This window comes from Melospiza georgiana, chromosome 1, assembly GCF_028018845.1.
Source record: "Melospiza georgiana isolate bMelGeo1 chromosome 1, bMelGeo1.pri, whole genome shotgun sequence".
Classification (NCBI taxonomy): domain Eukaryota; kingdom Metazoa; phylum Chordata; class Aves; order Passeriformes; family Passerellidae; genus Melospiza; species Melospiza georgiana.
This window is the reverse complement of record NC_080430.1, coordinates 150,637,850-150,656,079: the sequence shown is the minus strand read 5'-3', so window position 1 is coordinate 150,656,079 and position 18,230 is coordinate 150,637,850. Positions and strand designations below refer to the sequence as shown.

The 18,230-nt window shown below is 39.1% G+C and overlaps 1 protein-coding gene across 3 annotated transcripts in view; it reads left to right on the top strand.

The window, feature by feature from the left end:
* The window catches only part of PTK2 (protein tyrosine kinase 2), a 187,168-nt gene that overhangs the window by 35,229 nt on the left and 133,709 nt on the right, over positions 1-18,230 (top strand). For 2 of the 3 annotated variants that reach the window (XM_058032473.1, XM_058032483.1), the window contains exon 3: positions 4,817-4,843. The exons of the other annotated variant lie outside the window; for it this stretch is intronic. The gene's annotated coding sequence lies outside the window, so the exon portion shown is untranslated. The remainder of the gene's footprint in view (positions 1-4,816; positions 4,844-18,230) is intronic. 3 annotated transcript variants of the gene reach the window in all.

Genomic DNA, 18,230 nt, shown 5'->3' with positions numbered 1-18,230 from the left:
TTTAAAACTTTTTAATAGCTTTTTCTTAATAAGTGTGCTGTCAGGATGTGATTGTGTCTTCAAGGGCTTTGTTCAGTAGATCAGATGGTCATGGATAAATCCTTGAGTTTCTCAACAAGTGTAATTTTACAAAGCTTTTCTTTTTTTTTTTTAAGATTACTTGTAGTTTATGTTTACTTACTTGCTCTTTAAAAAAAAGAAAAATAATTCTGCACAGATGATGAGATCTCAATTTCATTAAAGACCAGAGGAACATCCTTTTAAACCTGCCAGAGAATATAGGAAAGGAGGCTTCCAGTTGGTTGGATCCAGCCTCTAAGACAACATCCTTCAGGACCAGTGACACAAAGGCTAAAAGCTGAATATGCATCTGTATTCCTAAATTATTTTGGTACTGTGGCTAAAAAGGAAAATTGCGTTTTATGTGATATTCCTCATCTAGCTGCAAGGATTGTTGTCCAGTGACTTGTGTGTGCTGCTTGGCTTCTTGCAGACTGTGGTCTGTGGTTCCTTGTGTGCTGCAAGCCTCCACTTTTCCCTGGAAAGAGAGATTGGTTTGTGAATTGAATATCTGAATTAATTTCAAGGGAATGCTCTTAGGCTGGAGTCAGCCAGCTCCTGCTGCAGGAGAACAGGATTAAATTTCTTGTGGTCTGCTGCTTACCACAGCTCTGGAAAGAGATCAGTGCTGCAGATGGGGCAGAGTCTGAGCCTCTGGAGTTGTGCACTGAGCCACATTCTGGTTTTACCTTGAGGCAGGAATAGGAAGCTAACAGAACATTCCTGTTTTTGATGTTTAGATGTTACTCTTGGAAGGAGGATTTAAAGTTGCAGCTGCATTTTTAAGAAAACATTCATTGAAACTCTGCAATGTAAAATGCAGTTTTATAAAAGCAAATACAGTGCTGGAGAGATCTGGTCCTCAGGGCATCCATAAATCAGAAAAAACTGTTGGTGCTGGGATCCACAAAGCCTGTTTGGGGACTGTAGTGCCCAAAGCCATCTCAGTGCATACAGAAGCAATAATAGTATTTTTTCTTTAAAATACTTTCCTTTCTATTGATGAATTAACTTGCCAAATAAACCAGTTATGTACATTTTCTTTGGCTGAGGATCTTTCTTGTTTTGTAGCACCTCTGATGTCATTTCAGCTTGTTCCTGATCTGCTACAATCATCTGTGTCCAATATTACAGAAACCTTGCTTGGAAAGGAGATCTTGAGGCCATCTGCTCCATCCTCCCAATATCTACATGGGATAAAATCAGTTTTCTCTGAGAATTGATTAGCTTTTACAAAGTATATACAGGTTTGGGTATGATAAAGAATATGATGTGAAAGTAATTTTTCTTTCTGCCTGTTCAAACTGGCAGTTTGCTCCCTGCCAAGTAGCACAGGAAGATACTTAATATAAATGCAGAACATGAGTGATCCCTTGAAAGGATCAGTAGGAGCAGCAGCACTTGAAATATGATTCATTTTAGATTTCACTTTGAAGAACTACTTTGGAGCAGATAAAAAAGTAAGATTGGTTCCTGTTGTACAGCTGCTGTGAATGTGGTTTGTGTGACAGCACTCCAAGCACTCAGAATCTCAGTTGTAGGAGAAAAGTCAGTCCAGGCCTCCCTGGTGTGAGGGAATCCTTCCCAACAGGACAGCTCTCCAAAGCGCTCTCAAGCCTCTCATTTTAGTCCCAAAGCAGATTAAAACCCTAACTTTGGGGTTTTTCCTCTTCAGATCTCAGCACTGGTTGAATTTCTCCTCTCTAGAGGTTGAAATGCTGTGGTGTGCTTCAGAAAGGGGCAAGTTTGTAAAAGCTACTGAAATGAGTGGCTACCTGAGTGTGTACTCTCAGTTTACTTTCTGTGAGGGAAGTTTGTAAAGTGTGGCCTGAATCCACTCATCTTTTTCAGTGTTAGATTTTACATGAAAAATTGTATTTGTGAATAAAGCTAAGAGGTTTCAAGCCAGAAAATATGAGAGTGATCTGGAGAGATGGGGCAAACTGAATGGTGAGAAAGTTTCTAAAGTCACTCCACACTTAGAGGAACACCTGAAGGTAATGAGCATTTCACTGATTGTTGTGGTGTCTGGATACACAAAGGAGTGGAGTTGTTAATGTTATCTTTGGAATTGTGAAATACTTATTTCATTTATGAATTGACATTTCTGTAGTGACTGGTGTGTGCTAAAATTAAGATACATCAGCCTGTAGAGGACTTGGTGCTTAATGGAAATAATTGAGTAATGCCATACAAGTAACCTGCTAAGTGCACATGTGCACTTTTGAGTGTACTGATACAACCTTCAGGCTTCAATTTCTTCTCTCCAGTTTGTTTTTGCATCTAATGTATGTCAATTAATGGTAGAAAAGAGTCTCTGGCACTACATTGTAACAGGAGAAGGTGCAGCTGCAGGAAGCTGTTCAGTAAACTTGTCCCAGGGGTGCAGCATCTCCTCTGTTAATGCACTTGTGGGACTCATTTGCAGTGGAACATGGAAGTAAGAAATCTTCAGAGTGTTTGATTTAAATGTAGCAGCAGTGCTGGTGGTGTCAGTGCCCGTTTGGGACGGTCCTGGTGCAGTAACAGGATCTGTGTGAGCCCTGGCAGGAGAGGTGACAATGGAAACAGCAGCTCAGGTGTTGGGGACAAACACTGGGATATGATCAGCTCTTCTTGAAGTTAAAAATCTCTGAAAAATCTCTATGTGTGTCTTAGCTGCAGAGCTTTTCCCTGTTTAAATTCTGAGATGAAAGTGATTGTTTTCTGCCTGTGTGTATATAATAACAGTAATAACATATTTTTCTGGGGGTTATGTTTGTCATTATTTTCTTGACATCTGTTGTGTAGGCACATTTAGCCAAAGAGTCTGCTTGAAAAGTAATAAATGCTGTGATAAAACATCCCCAATACACAAAAATTAAAATATTTTAATGCACTTTAAAGTGTTTGTAGTAACTTAAAAATTTCAATAGTTGTTAATTAAAAATGGAATTTAAACATATGTTTCTGTCACTGTAGAAAAATTAAAATCAAAACTGGTATTTTCTAATCCACAGTTTTAAATGCTTTACTCATATGGCAGCAGTTCTATTGTATAGCCTGGTGGCAAGCGAGGAATTTTTCTGTGACTTCATTAAAAAAAAGAGCCTGGAAACAATTAAGCATACACAAACAAAAAATGATGCAACATTTATCTTCATGTAACTTTCCAAATTAATTGTCCCTGCACATCTCTTTCTGCTGGATGAGAGCTGCATTCCCTGTGTGCTGATCTGGATTCTGTGCAGGAGCTGTTGGGTTTTTGCTTCCTGCAGTCCCTGTTTCTCCTGGGCTGCATCCCCTGTCTCAAGGCATATCTTACATGTAAGATGGTTTTGTTCCTAAGCAGACAGCATGATGAGCAATTTAAATGCAATTTACTATCTTCATAAAAATTGTATAAATTTATAATTGTATAAATCCTACCAGACTAGGGCATTCACTGTTTTCTCTGGGTTTTTTGTGGTGTCCTGTTTTCTTTTGATTTCCTACTTTAGGTGCATTTCAACTTTCTGTGTTGCTGTTTCATCATCTCCTCAGAGGAGTGCAGTTGATTTTTACAATTTTTTGTGGGATGCCTTTAAATTTTAGGTGTAATTCTCTTTGTTATTGAAGTTTCATCATGTTTTCTGGCCACAGACATGAATTGTAACAATCTGTTGGTGAAAGCGGGGCTAATAAATTTATTAAGCCTCATTATTTCTTGTAATAGGTAGCAGAGCAGTGACCATCTGCCCCTGTAATCTCTGCATCTGTTTCAGCTGCTACACCTGTGGTTAAAGTTCAGTTTCCATGTGGATTTTGTACCCAGTGTGACAATTTATTATTCAGCTTTGCTGTTTCCTTTAACCAAATCACTGTGCAGACCTTTTTCTTAAGTTCACTTCAGTTTTTCTCTCATTTTATTTTACTATTTGCCCTTTCTCACAGCTCCCCGTCTTGTGTTTATTTCAGTTTTCATTAATCCTGTGATGCCCTGTGATGTGTGTCCCCAGTCCATGTCCTCACAGACTTGAGTAATTATTACTTTCTAGATCTTTGTGGGCTCTAGTTTTTGTTTTGAACTCTGATGGGCACCTCATGTCCCAGTCATGATGATGTGTACTGAGATGACAGTAGAAAAGCAGGCAGGAGCAATATAATGACTTACAGTTTAATATAATGTCTGTTTTTTTAGTGTATAATTTTTTATGTTCTGTTTAGACTCTGAGACAGTGGTCATTGTTTGCAGCTCAGGACAGCCTTAGTATTTACTATAAAAATGTTCAGCAACTGTGTCTAATGTGCCTGGTGACAAAAATCAGTGTCCTTTCTTTTAATATTATTTCTTGTGTTCTGTGCTTATCTGCTTGCAAGCTTGACCACTTCTTCTCCAAAGATTTAAGAATAAAGAAAACATTCTGTAGAATCCTCTTCATTTGCAAAGACTGTCCCTGACACTTTGAGCTCTGAAGTTCTGTAGGTGATGGTGAATTTTGTATGTAACACTTGATTTGTGTGTAGTGACCTGTACTGTGCTGCAGTAATTACACTCATTGCCTTCAGTATAATCTTTGTCCTTCAGTTAGGTGAGCAAAGCATAATCCTGTTAATGAACAGGGTGAGACAAGGAAAATGCTTTTGATTTGCATGTGGCATTCATAGCAGCCAGCAAATTGCTTCAGATAATGTGCTTTATTAAACAAGTATGGCCTTGCAGAAAAATTATGAGGTCACTGCAGTTGTAGAGCTATTTTTTTCTTCTGTTTCTAAATGTATTTCTTTATTGTTACAGATATTTCAAGACTTCCCTTGCCAGCAGGTAAGTTCTCTTTTTTTCAGTTGTGTCTTGATGTGACAGCAGGCAGCTTTTAAGGGCTTGCTTATGATACAGTCATGCTTTTATATAATCAGAATATTGGTTCTTACTGGCACTGTCATGGTACTTAGTCATGTGGGGATCTGAGGTCAAAACAAAACCTATTGAGGTACAGATTTTCCCATTTCAGTGGTGTATTTTGACAAGGGGAGGAGGTGACTGAGGTGTATTTATAGGCAGTTGTTAAATATGTGTGTGAGATAGTTAATGCTGAAAGCAGCTCGGCAGAACGTGGGATCCAACTGGCAGGGAGCAGATTAGGAGCAGCCACAAATGGTTTTAGTGTTGGTTCAGAGGGGCAGAGGGCAGGGAAATGGGTTTGGGGGTTTATGGGGGGAAGGAATCTCCCCAGGTCACAGTGGGGAAGGTGACACAGTGTTCACTTGGTGACACGGTGACTTGGGGCTGAGCTGCTCTATTGGACTCTTCTATCAGTGGTGTTTAATTTTTTTTTTAAAAAATCCCTAAACCTAAAAATAGAGAACAAAACCCCCCAAAAACATGGACCCCACCAAAAAACCCAACCCTGCTGGTCTGATTTTTTAAAATAGCGTTTTTTGGTTATTGTTTGTTACATTTGGCCTTTAACAAAGTTTTAAAATCCATGCATTCATTTGTGCTGGGGGCTGGAGTGGTGATGCAGAGCTCAGAGTGAGGATGTCTCCTGATCTTGGCAGGTGGAATTTGTCCATCTATTCCCTGTTGTAATGTGAATTCTGGAATCCTGGCTGAAGTGCACTTTTACTCCTGATTGATCAAGGGATTGGATATTCCTTGCCCTCTGCCTTGATGATTTTGGTTATGTATTCATTCTTTCATTTGTTCTTGCTGTTGTTAACACCTGCTGTGAAGGTAGCTGCTCTTTCCTGTTGGAATCAAATGGCAATTTCATTAAAAGCTTGATAGCTGATATTTTGTAGTCTTTTCCACAAGAACTTCAGAGCAGCTCTTCTGCAAAAAAATCATGTTTTCTTGAAGCAGTGAAGAGAAGTTTAAATGTGGAAGTCTTCTTTTAAGGGTGATGTCTTTAAAATTATTTTGAATGCTGAGAGTGGTTGTGAAGCAGGCACTTGTGGAAAATGTTGGAAAAATAAATACCTGATGTTTAGGTCAGGCTGACAGGAAAATAAGGATTATTGTTGGGTTTTTTTCTGCAGCTTCAAGTACAAGGATGTGTGGTGAAACTTATTTCTGAGTTTATATTTGGGACTTGAAGAGTTTGGCTGGTGTGAATCTGAGTCACAATGAGATTATTCTTTTCAGTTTGAGTCTGTGTGTGGGAGTGTCCCAATTGTACTCCTTAACTGTGTCTTGCAAGTGCTGATAGAGGGCAGAAGTTTTCCCAGGGTTCTCAAAGGATGAGCTTTTCCCATGGCATGGCAAGAGGACTTTAGAGAGGATATAAAATCTGCACACCATGGCTCACCTGTAGCAGAGATTGGGCAGCACCTCCTGGTAAGGGAAATAAGGAAATTGTTTTGAAAATTTTGGTTAAAATATTGTCAGAAGGGGAGGCTGGAGTCTCATAGAGGTCTGTATTGTCCTGTGGTATTACAGTATTTTTATTAATGACCATGAAAATGGACTTGATTTGTCTTTATCTGCCAGTAGCACCAACACAAAAAGAGTTATGAGCACACTGGATGATGTGGTTAAAATTCAAAAGAAATGTGATAAATTGGAGAAGCAGCCTGGATAAGAGATATAATATAGCTGAATAAAGATGAGGTTCTGCATTCAGATGGGAAGTTTAAATCATCAAAACTCATCTTTGCAATAAATAATTGTATTTTCTTATTTAGAGTTTTAAAGAACTATTTTCTCCTGAGTGCCACTTTCAGCAGTGGACAATAGATGTCACTAGAAATGTTCTCACTATTGCCACCTGGTTTATGTGCTATCAGTTTTTGTCATAATGTGGTGGTGGAGGGGGGGGCTTCTGCAGTGTTTGAAGATTTTGCAGTAAGGAGGAGACTACTTCAGGTGGTGTCTGCATTGTATTGTCTTGTTTGAAGTTGGATTACACATAAATTTGATATAGGTAGTGTATATCAAGGTCATGCAGAACACTTATTTCACAGTGAAATCTTGTAAGGAAGGATTGTTTCTGTGCAGGAGAATGCATTAGTTGATGAGGTTGTTAGTTAAATCATTGCTCAGGAGAGTTATCCTGAATTCATCTCTGTCACTGCTTTGAAGTTCATGGGTAACTTGGGTTTTTACTGCCTTGTAATTGAGGCTGTGGAGATGAGCATAGAGAATTTTTGGTATGTCAGCCAGGAGGGGTTTGGAGAACAATTTGCTAAAATATTATAATTTTGAAGGTGGGTAGAGCACACAGTTCTTCTGTCTATAAATGAAGTTCTCTTGCAACACAAGTGTGTTCACAGCATGCCTGGGGGCATGTAAGTCTGGTTTCCTCTGGTAAATGCAGTTAAACTTTCTCTGTTGACACTGTTGGGATTAAAAGCAATCCCTCCTGGATTTATTTCACTCTGAATTAAAAACAGCTCCAGCATCTGTGTGATGTAGGTGACTCTTCCTAAGAGCTGGTCCTTTGTTCCTGATCCTGCAGTGCAAATATGTCTTCATTACCAGAATGAAGAAATAGTAAGGAAGCAAGAAACTATCTCAAAGAACTAGAGGAAAATGAAGACAAATACAAGAAACAAACTTACACTGGATTTTTGGTTTAAAATTCAATAAAACATTATGTCAAAATTGAATCTCAGCTACAGTTGTTTATTCTCAAAGACTCCTCCAGATAATATCTGGTGAGTCAAATAAAATCTTGCTGGCTCCTAACATAAAGTATTAAAAAATTAATAGGAAATACACATTTTTTGCTTAGGTCTTGTTTCAGATATGCAGCATATTTTAAATGTGATGGGTTTGTGTTCACCTTTTGCTGTATAATGTACAATTTAGGTAAGCACTGTTTGCACACTGTCATTGTTATCTTGAAATATTAAATGGTTTTGTAACTATTTTTACTTCCAATCCTCATTTAGGACAAAAAAAAAAAAAAAAGAGTTACACAATTTCAGCTCAACCTAAAGATGTTCCTGAATTAAAGGCATGTCCTCATTCAGTCTCTTGGTGTGTTTGGCCTTGCTGCTTACACAGGGCCTGCTCATGATCCACTTAAGGAAATCAGATTCAGCTCCTGGCACTTTCCAGAGCCTTGAACAACCTCCTTCTTCCCCTTCCTCTTACCCACTGGGCAGGAGATGGGATATTTGATGTTGTGCTGTGCAAAAGATTCTCCTTATCCTAAACCTACACCCGCCTGGGTGATGAACTTAAATACAGCAACCAAAATTTCCAAAGCCCTAAAGGGTTGGGTTCTTCCTATGATGTTAAAAGACAGAAAATTAAAAATCAGTTGAGGTATTGCCAGAGTTGCAGTAGGCAAGAATTGACAGAATTGAGGTTATGCAGAATTCTTAAAATAAATGTTCACATGTATTACAGAGGGTAATAAATTATGCAGCGATTATTCATGCAGCTGAGAATAAACTCAGTAGCATGAGCAGAGAACTGTTGTTAATATCCCTGCTTAAAGGGGGGGAAAAGGTAACCAACTGTGTAGGCACAAGTAAAAACAGTACCAAATAGTGGCTTTTTGATTTGTCACCTCAGTTTTAAGTAAGAATTAAATACAAGCTGCACTAAGACTGAACAGTTCCTCCCATTTTAGAATCCCTAGCATGGTGCTGAAGAGGTTGCACAAGGAAACCTGTACTGCTTCTCTAAAAGCTGTACTTTCAGTAATCCCTTCAAAAATCAGGATTTTTTTTTCTGTTTTTCTAGGAATCTTTGCAAATGTTACTAAAAATTCTGGTTTTTAAGCAACAGTAAACTTAGTTTTCATAGATTTGTGATGGCTTGGATTGTAGTGATTTTATTTGTGTGATGAGTATGGAACTGAAAACAAGTTTATGAAGTATCAGTGCTGTCAAGTTAGAATAGCTGCCTGCATGCCCTGTACAGCTCTGAAAATGTGAAAGAACTTTTCTTTTGATGCAGATATGGCCTGTAGCTTGAATTCTTTTCACTACCAGCAAGGCAGGTGTTTTTGCTGGATTTCTAAATTCCCTGTCACGAAACTGCTATTACTGCTGGATGAGGTTATTGCTGACAAAGCTTAAATGTCACTTGGAAGGTTTCTCTTGTTATTTGTGCATTAACTCTTCCTATTTTAGAATTTAGTTGAGTAGTTTTAAAAGGTCAATCATCTGTACCTCATAAAATGCATTTTCCTGTTGTTCTATACCTCTGATATTAGGAAAAGCAATGTAGCTTTTTGTTTGTTTGTTTCTTTTTGTTTTGAAGGCTTGGGGAGGTGACAGCTTAGACCTTGACAGGAAATCTGTGTCTTTGCCAACCTTTCCAGTGAAACTTCCTTGGCTGATTTTGGCTTTGTTTTTGACACTGCCCTCTTCCCTGCATTCCCATCTGTATTTTAGAGCTCATTGCCCACACAGGGCAAGAGCAACATTATGATTTGGGAAGAAAAACATTTTTATTAGTGAGGCTGGCCTGTGTAGTAGTACTGAGGTGAGATATATTAAACACCTCAAGAAACTGCAAATTAGCTAAATTGTAGTGTTTTTCCTTTAGAAATTTGAGCCTGACAGTCCAGACACTTTCCAGGCCATCTCTCTGTCCATTTGTTAAGTCCATAACTTCATCAGTTTGAGTGTCATGGTGCTGCCATGGGAGACAGTGTTGAAAGTCTTGCTGAAGTTAAGAGAAATGACAACATCTTCTTCAAGCTTGTATTTTAATCACAGAAGCTCATTAGGTTGATCAGTCATGTTTTCCCTTTCATAAATCCTTGCTGACTATTTCTAATCACTTTATTGTCCTCATTTGTTTGGAAATAGCCTCCAGTGTTGTTACTTCCTTCACTTTGTCGGTGATGGAGGTGAGGGTGACCAGCCTTAGTCATCCAGGCCCTCCCCTCTTCAGGTTCCATTTGCTTTCTCCCAGCTGGCAGGATCCTCCCCCATTTGCCAGGGCAGTCTGTGAGATGATTTATAGTTAAGAAACTTGCCCTGGCTGCAGAACATTGTTTTTCTGGGATTGTGTATGGGAACAGAGGAAGAAGGAGGAGAGGAGGGAGAAGAAAAGAAGTTTCAATATAGACAATTGAGAGTATGTATTAAAAAAAATAAAAATCAGGACATAAACCAGGTTTCTTGGGAATGATGTGGCACCCCTGGTATCTGCTCTAGACTGATTTTATGGTCAAATAAAGTGAAATTTGATATACTGGGCACTTAATGGGACTATGGCATGATTGCATAAGGAGGCAGAATGTAAGATTTGATGACATGAAAGGTCCTTCAGGCCCCTGTCCTGTGTCCCTATGAATCTTAACAAGCTGGATCAATAAAGTCTGACACTTTAAAATAAACAAAAAATCAGCAGTTCAGCACATTCCCCAATCATTTCCTGTAGTTCTGGCTCCCATGGCTTTGGAGACACCCACACTGCTGTGAGGATTGTTCTTGCTTATTCCTGGGAATTCTTCAAAGTAGAAGAATTCCAGCAATCAAGGGTGCATCATATGCAAATGTACCACTGGAATGTATAGTATCTAAGATTTTTTTCTTTGTTTTAATTAATTTCTTATTTAGAAAAAATTGGAAATTTTTATTTCCTTCCTTAGAAATTGATATTTCAAATGATATCTTTAGGAATTATGCTGGAGGGATAAGGACACTTTTTCTAGGGAAAATTGTTCTTTTGCAAGTGGCAGAAAAAGGTGTGGCTGCTCCACCCTGGATAATCTGAAATATTCTGAATTACAGTTGAGCAGTTCAGCTTTGAATGAAGTCAGCTGCACATACTCTTCATTTTTTAGATAGAGAATGTGATTTTATTCCTAGTTTGGAAAGTTAGTTTTAGAAATAATGAGATTATATTCATTTTCTTGCTGAGGATGGACAAGAAACTTGAGCCTCAGTATCATGTGGACACCTGGTGACAGTCCTCAGGCAGGTTTACCAGGGTGAGATTGGTCAATCTTCCATCTGAGAGGTGGTGAATTTGTGAATTTGTCTTGTGTGGTTAAGGGTGCAGGGAGTGGGGATCATTCAGTGCTTTATTTTAAACATACTAACAATTGGCATTCTTCTCAAGGAAAAAGAAAAGAGAAAAAAAAAGGCAATTTATAGAGCTTTTGGACAAACTATAAAAGAAGAAAACCTTGACAATTCTTAAGGGTTTATTTTGTTGTGGGGTTGAAGGGACACCTTGGACAGAAACTATTGAATGTGAACTACAGATTTTTGTTGGTACAATATCAGAGGAATTGCAGAGGAACTTGGAGCTCTGTACTACATGCTGTCAAAAAATAAATAACTTGTGGTAATGTTTTGCTTGGAACAGGATGCTTATGTACTCTGAGAAGATGTTTACCTGTTTTGCTGTCAAAGGAATTGAGAACAAAAATGGTTCCTTGTGGGTCCTGTGCCATTAAGTGCAGGTGGATATGCAGGACCTGGCAGTTCACAGTCAGAAAAGTTCTTTGCACTCTGTGCAGCCACGTGGATGTTCTTGCTGGCAAACTGGCTGCTGCTGGTTGTGCAGAAACAGCTGGAGGGGTGTTGGCAAGGGTTGCTCTAATGATGCACTTGGAGACCTGGATTAAAATTTTGTCTGGACTTTCTCAAAGTTACAAAAATGGGACATTTAAAAATGATTTTTAAAGGGTTTTTGATAAGTGGTTAGGGGTTTCAGGATTGTTTTTTGCTTTTGTCACAGCAGGTTTTTTTGGTTTGTAAAAGTTTTTGTATAGGCAAGGTGGAGGATGTGTATCTGCAAAGAGTGATTGGAGAATTCATCTATCTTCTTCTACAGGAGAAAAAACAAATCCAAAATCAGAGGCAGCCTGGCACATGGAGAGCAGTGTGCAATAATCAGGGCATCAGGATTTTGGGAATGAGCTTCTGCTGCTCCTTTACAGCACAAAACCTTCAGTGGCAGCCACTGAAAGTGTCTTGTTATGGTGCAGAATTACTTAAGGAGAAGATGAAATTTGGCAAACTGAGGAGTCCAACAATCATGATTCCTAAATATGTGTCTTTAGTCTGTTCTGCTGATGCTCACAATGCACTCACTGTTTTTATGGAGCTGTTCCACAGCAAGTGCAGCTCCTGTGAATTTCTGTAACCCCTTGCTGTAGTGTTGGAGTGTGTTACCACCCAGGGTCTTCACAGCAACAGCTATGGAGTAAAGGAAGGGTGGGTTAACACTGTGACTGAGAGAAGGAGTCTCAATATCAAGCTGGATCTTGTGTAGTTGGCTCATACAGAATGTTAGTTATTAGTGTGTGTTTTGTTCTGCAAGACCTGGGCTGGGAGTGGCTTGGGATCTTCTCCCAAAATACACACGAGCTTGTTTGGAGAGGAACATCACTGACTGCAGCGAACCAAGAGGAAAAACATTGCATGGTGAACTTTCACCAACTGTTTTGTTGTAAGTTACGCCTAAAATGACCATAAATAAAGGATTCTGTGATCTTTCCTTTAGTTTATTTTTACATCCTTAATGTATAGTTTGAACCCTCTCCTTGTGCCCTTAGCTCATAACTTGTTTGTGCTGGCTTTGTTTGTGCAGTGAAGACTGGGAAAAGGAAGTAAGAACAAAAATGGATACCTATGGCTCCCCCTTTCCCTTTTTTCTTTTCAGAAGAAAATATTATATTTAATATTTAAAATAAGAACATATTTAAGATATGATAGTTTGCAGGTCTTTTCCCTAGGGACCACTCATTTGAATATGAAAAACTGCAAAAATTTTTTATCAGATATAAAGCTGATCTTCTTCAGGTTTTCATATGGAAGGGTCAAACTTAACAACAACTAAGTCTGTTCTTGTAGCAAGTACATTTTTCCTCAGGACTTTACTCTGAGGAAGGGTCAGGGTAACAGAAGTGGGCTGTTAAATGCCTGTGCTTCCATCAGTGGGCTGGAATTACACTTGAGATAGATGGGAAACTTCTTAAGAAATTCTTACATTGTTTAACTCTGGCACAAAGATGTTTTCCAGATTATATCTTTGTGCACTAATTATTCCTTTAAGAAGATCTTTGAAGTTTCTGGTTATTGTCCATTCAAATGACTTACTGTAATGGTTTCACATGGTTTGATTTTTTTTTCCATGACAATCAGGGAGAATTATCTGTCATAACTCTTTTTGTGAAAGGCTTAATACAGAGAAATACTGGAACTGTATTTCCAGGATTAATAGACTTTATGTTGTGATTCACATTGTCTTCAGATGTCTTAGTGGAGCCAATTTTCATGGATTTGAAGAGCAGCTGAACAAGTATCTCTGATCTCCACTACAGGTCACTTCTCTGTGGTGACCAGGACCCGAGGGAATGGCCTGAAACCGTGTCAGGGGAAGTTTAGGTTGGATTTTAGGAAAAGGAACAGATTCCCCAGGGAAGTGGTCACAGCACCACTCCTGACAGTCTGGGAGTGTTGGACAACTCTCTCAGGCACGTGGTGGGATTGTCTGGGTTCCTGTGCTGGGCCAGGAGTTGGACTTGATGATCCTTGTGGGTCCCTTCCAACTTAGGGAATTTTATGGTACTGAGGAAAGGTCAGACTGCTACCAAGATTTTTAGTCCCAGTAAAAAATTTATTGATCAGCACTGAAATTCCTGCTGACTGTTCTCTGGTCATCTCCTTGCCCTCCAAGAGCTGGAGTGAAAGGTGTTATTGAAACTTGGGGCTTTGCAATAGAGAAGGGTGAGGAAGCCAAATAACCCAGTGAGGTGTTAGAGGTAGTGACTACCACTGAGCTTCTGGAAACATCACTAACATAATTACTGAGATTTTTATATAGAACTTCTAAAAGCAGAGTATTAAGTAGAAATTTTAAGGACAGTGATCAGGCTTTGTCTAATGACTTCAAAACTTGAGGTGTGAAGGAATTCTGTCCTACCCCAAGGCAGATGTGACTTAAGTCATTCCTTGAAGATATTTAAGCTATTAAAATGACAGTTTTACATCTTCTTCTGCAATTTAAAAATTATTATTAGGCATTTATTTCAGGGTCTTTGAACTTTCCTACACCCAGTTTAAGTTTATGACTTTTCTTCTTGTCTGTGAGGCAGGACAAGGTTTATATTTTTCCTCTGTTTGTGCAGGCTCTGATATTTCTTTGTCCTGATCTCATGTTCACTTAAAAGCTTGAGTGCTGAGTCTTGAAATGCATCAAATGGGATTGTGGAGAGCAGTACCAGAGGTTTTTTGGGAGCTGTGCTCTGCAGCTCAGAACTGCGCAAGAGATGAGCTCTTGGCCCTGTCAGATGCTGTTACATGCTGACAGTGCTGGCCCTGTGATGTTTGCTAAAGTAGGTCATTCAGGCTGCCATCAGAAAGGAGTTTTTTTGGCTTTTTGATCTTTTGTTTATCATCTGAAGACACAGGATACTTATTTAACATCCCTTCTTCAGATCTGAAGAAGGGCTGTGCCTAGACATCTTTCCCAGCTGTATCAGTTGGTTTTGTACATCTTGGCCTTTCCTATTTTCATTTTTATAGCAGCATTCTTGCACATCTGTTTCCAGCTTCATCAAAGCCTTTTGAGCTGAAGTTGTCAAGTCCCTGGGTAAATATTACTGCACTTAAAGCTCAGCTGAGTTTGGAGCTACAGAGCAGAGGTTTGGTCTGCTCATCAATTCCCAGCTCTGAAAGGATGCACAGAGGGGATTTGTGGGTGTGTGCTGCCTTTGACACTCTGGGTGCTGCTCCATCCTGTAACAGCTCCATGACTTCAGCTGCATTTGGTGCTGAGCTCCTGGAAGCCTTTCTTAAAATGAAGCAACAAGTTCTTGTGTTTCTGAGCTCTTTGACACCACTCTGCAGGCATTTTCCTAGGTAAACAGAACTTGTTCAGCAGAACTGTGCAGGCTTGTGTAATTGGAGGAGCAAATGAGGCTATTTAAGGTGGTGGATTTTGCATTGAATAAAAGATTTTGTGTTAGCTGAGGATGACCTTTAATTCCCTGTAGCAGCATAAAATGACTGCCTGAGGAGCTGTTCCTCAGAAGTTTATTGCTGGTCTCACAAAGCAGCAATGTAGCTGAAAGTTCCTGAAAAGTGAATATCCCTTCTTGGTACAAAATGGGAAGAGGGATTTATTAAAGTGAATAGAAATTGAATTTTCTGTGGCTTAGAGGCTCAGCTACACCTGGCCTCTACTAGAGGTTCTCCTAAACAAAGCATCAAACTATTTTTTGGAATTTTTCAATCCCAAATTTTGCTAATTACAGAGGGAAAGGGGGATTTGTGCCTATTAACAATATTTTCTTATTTTTTTAAAATATGTGTTTCTTTGCTTGATAGCTCAGGCACTGAATTTGCTTGGTAATAGAGCAGCATTAATGTTTGTGTTATAAAACTTTAAAAAGATGTTCTGTAAGAATTAAAAATTAATTTTTAATTTCTGCTTTCTTAGACTCGAAGGGCATCAGCATTGGCTTGTTGATTTGTTCTGTGACTCTGGAATTTTAAACTTAAATAGCCCTTTGTTTTAGCCTATAAGAGTTTGTTTATATAGAAGGGATTTACGCTATGCTCATCCTTCACTAAGAAATAAAATATGAACTGTTCGACCAGTGTGTTTTCATACGTAAATGGAAAAATACTGCATTATTGTGAGGTCATGGATTACTGTTTTATTCAGTTTGTAATTGCATTTAGTAGCTTGGGAGTCTGAGGAGTTACTGATGTTATATCTGTGCTTTATGTAACACTGGGAGTCAGGTTCAACTTCTTCCTAAAAAGATGTTTGCAGCTGAAAGGGGTTTGATGAGCTGTTGTTTTAGCTTTGTGTTTGCCATCTGGAGGAGAAGCAGGACAGGAAAGAGGAAAGACACGTCCAGGTGACACCATTTGTGGTAAATAACTGACCCTACATGGCTGCACAGCTCTCTTACTTTCTTTGTTTAATTGCTTCTTAGATAGATGAGAGAGAAAGCAGCAGATAGGAGACACTGAAGAGATTTGCTGACCCAGAAGCAACTTCATTTTCCTAGATCCCTCTTAGAAGATGTAGCTAATTATTTCTAGGCTTCCTTTGGGATAATAAAGGTGGATTTTAAGAATCTGTAAGGTCAATTGGTCCACTTCTGGATCCCCTCCACTGAACAAAAGTAATCCTCACAACATGCAATTCCTTTAAACAGCATCAAAGAGCTGGGTCCTTCCCCTTCAGATACCTTCTGCTGTGTTTGCCTCATAAATTGAAGAGTTTTGCCATAAAAAAGGGAAGTTTTGTAAGGTGAAGGAAGGTTCTGGTGACCATTTGGGTTGCCTATGGACTCCTTCTCCAGTCACCCCATACTGGAGGCTAAAGATAGGCAGTGCAAACTGATAAGCACAGTGAATCTGTCACAGACCAAATTATATTTTGCAGTAAAATAAGGAATGGCATGTATAGGATTCACTTTTTCTCTTTTTTTCACCTCTTCTCTCCAGGTGTCCATGAAGTAGACTTTAGCTTTAAGCAATGGAATAGTGAATGAACTTCTCAAAGATGTCCTGAGGATAGAAATGGCTTTGTTGTGTGGATTTTTTTGTAAATAGCCTAGAACAAGAAGAAACAGAGATTTTGAATGTGTCCTAAGGAAGGAGTAATTTTAAACCTTTTTCATCTTTCATGGCAATGACTTTATCCTTCTCTATGCAGTAAAGTCTTCAAAAAGTAAATGGAAGGAAGTGGGAGAAGATGAGCAGCTTAGTCCACCCACAGGGAAATCTGCTACAACTTTCATGCCTGAAAACTAATACAACCCATATGGGCTTAAAAAATGGCCAGTCTTTATTTATGGAATAATAAAATTAAAGTTAACTTAGTGTCCCTTTTAGTATCTGTTGTCTTAACAGCATAGGCTGGGAGGCTGCACTGCTGCCTGCTCTGCTGCACAGCATCACAGGATTCCTTGGACAGGGGAGGTGTGGGAAACCTCATTAACACTGAATTCCTCCTGCTCCCTCCCAGCACCCTGGTCTGTCCCGCTCCCCACCTCACTACTGCCAATAGGTTAAGATTTGAAAATAAAACCAATGAATTCTGACAACTGCTATTATAAAATGTAGCTCAGATGATCATAAAGCTTAACAGGTGATCTTGGTTCAGAAGGTCACAAAGTTTTGTTTTAAAACTCCGAACTTTTTGGGAATACCCAAGATTATTCTACTATTAAGCTCACCAAATGGAGAAATATAGCAATAAATTCAGTATTGGACTGACTTTTTGCCAGAAAAATGTCCTAAGCAGAGATCCTCAGCAGTTTATATTCTAGAATGAGTTTATCTGAGTGCTCCCTATCTTTCTTCTTCAGGAGAAAAATGGCCTAATGTAGTCTGGAGCATGGAATTAGAGTTTGCTCATATTGCAAAATCTAAAATGAATTCATGGAGGTGATGCTGCCTCTCAGATGTGCTGAATCATTTCTGTTGAAAAACCAGGCTTGGATTTTGACACTTAAAGTAAAATACCATTTTTCTTTCAGTTCTGCCTGTCAGGATGCTCAGAGTTAAATAAGAAAGACCATTTCTGGTGGCAGGATAATGATGACAGAGGTTCTCAGTCTGCAGAGACTCTTGGAGGTCCTGGAGCCCATCACCTTGTTCTCCTCTGTGCCCTTTGGAAAAGGGTGTTCAGGAGGAAACTGAGCCAGAGGAGGGGTGAGTGGAGCAGAAAGGGCTCCTTGGGGGCAAGGGTGACAGATTTAGAGACCAGGTAATCCAAGGCAGATTTCCAAACCAGCCTTAGCAAGCCTGAGTTTAGAGTAAGGCAGAGGTCAGGAGTTGTCATTTTGGATTTCTTATAATTACCATGCACCATTTTTCAGTAGTTCCTGTGAACAAAGATGATGTTTGTTTGACTTTGGCTAAGAGGAAACTTAGGTAGATAATGTTTTCCACTTTTAAATAATGCATACACCCAAAGAATAATTAGAATATTTAGAAAAAACTCACACAAAGAACTAACTTGAGGGAATGAGGATGAATGAAGATTACAGTGCAGTTAGAGTGTCTGGACAGCATGTTTGGGGAATTCTGGATACTAACAAGGAAAAGCAAATTAATTCAGATGCAGAAGACTGTCACTTGATCAATAAACATGTTTTAATTTTTAGAACATTCATCAGCCACTCTCAGCTTTGTGGGCTGCAGTTGTCATGGTAGAAAGCATTTGTGGCTTTACCAAAAAAATCCTGCACTTGTTCTGAGGGTAAATTTTGTTTGACAACTTTCTTTATCAGCTAGATGAATGCAATGAACTCTTCTTCCATCTC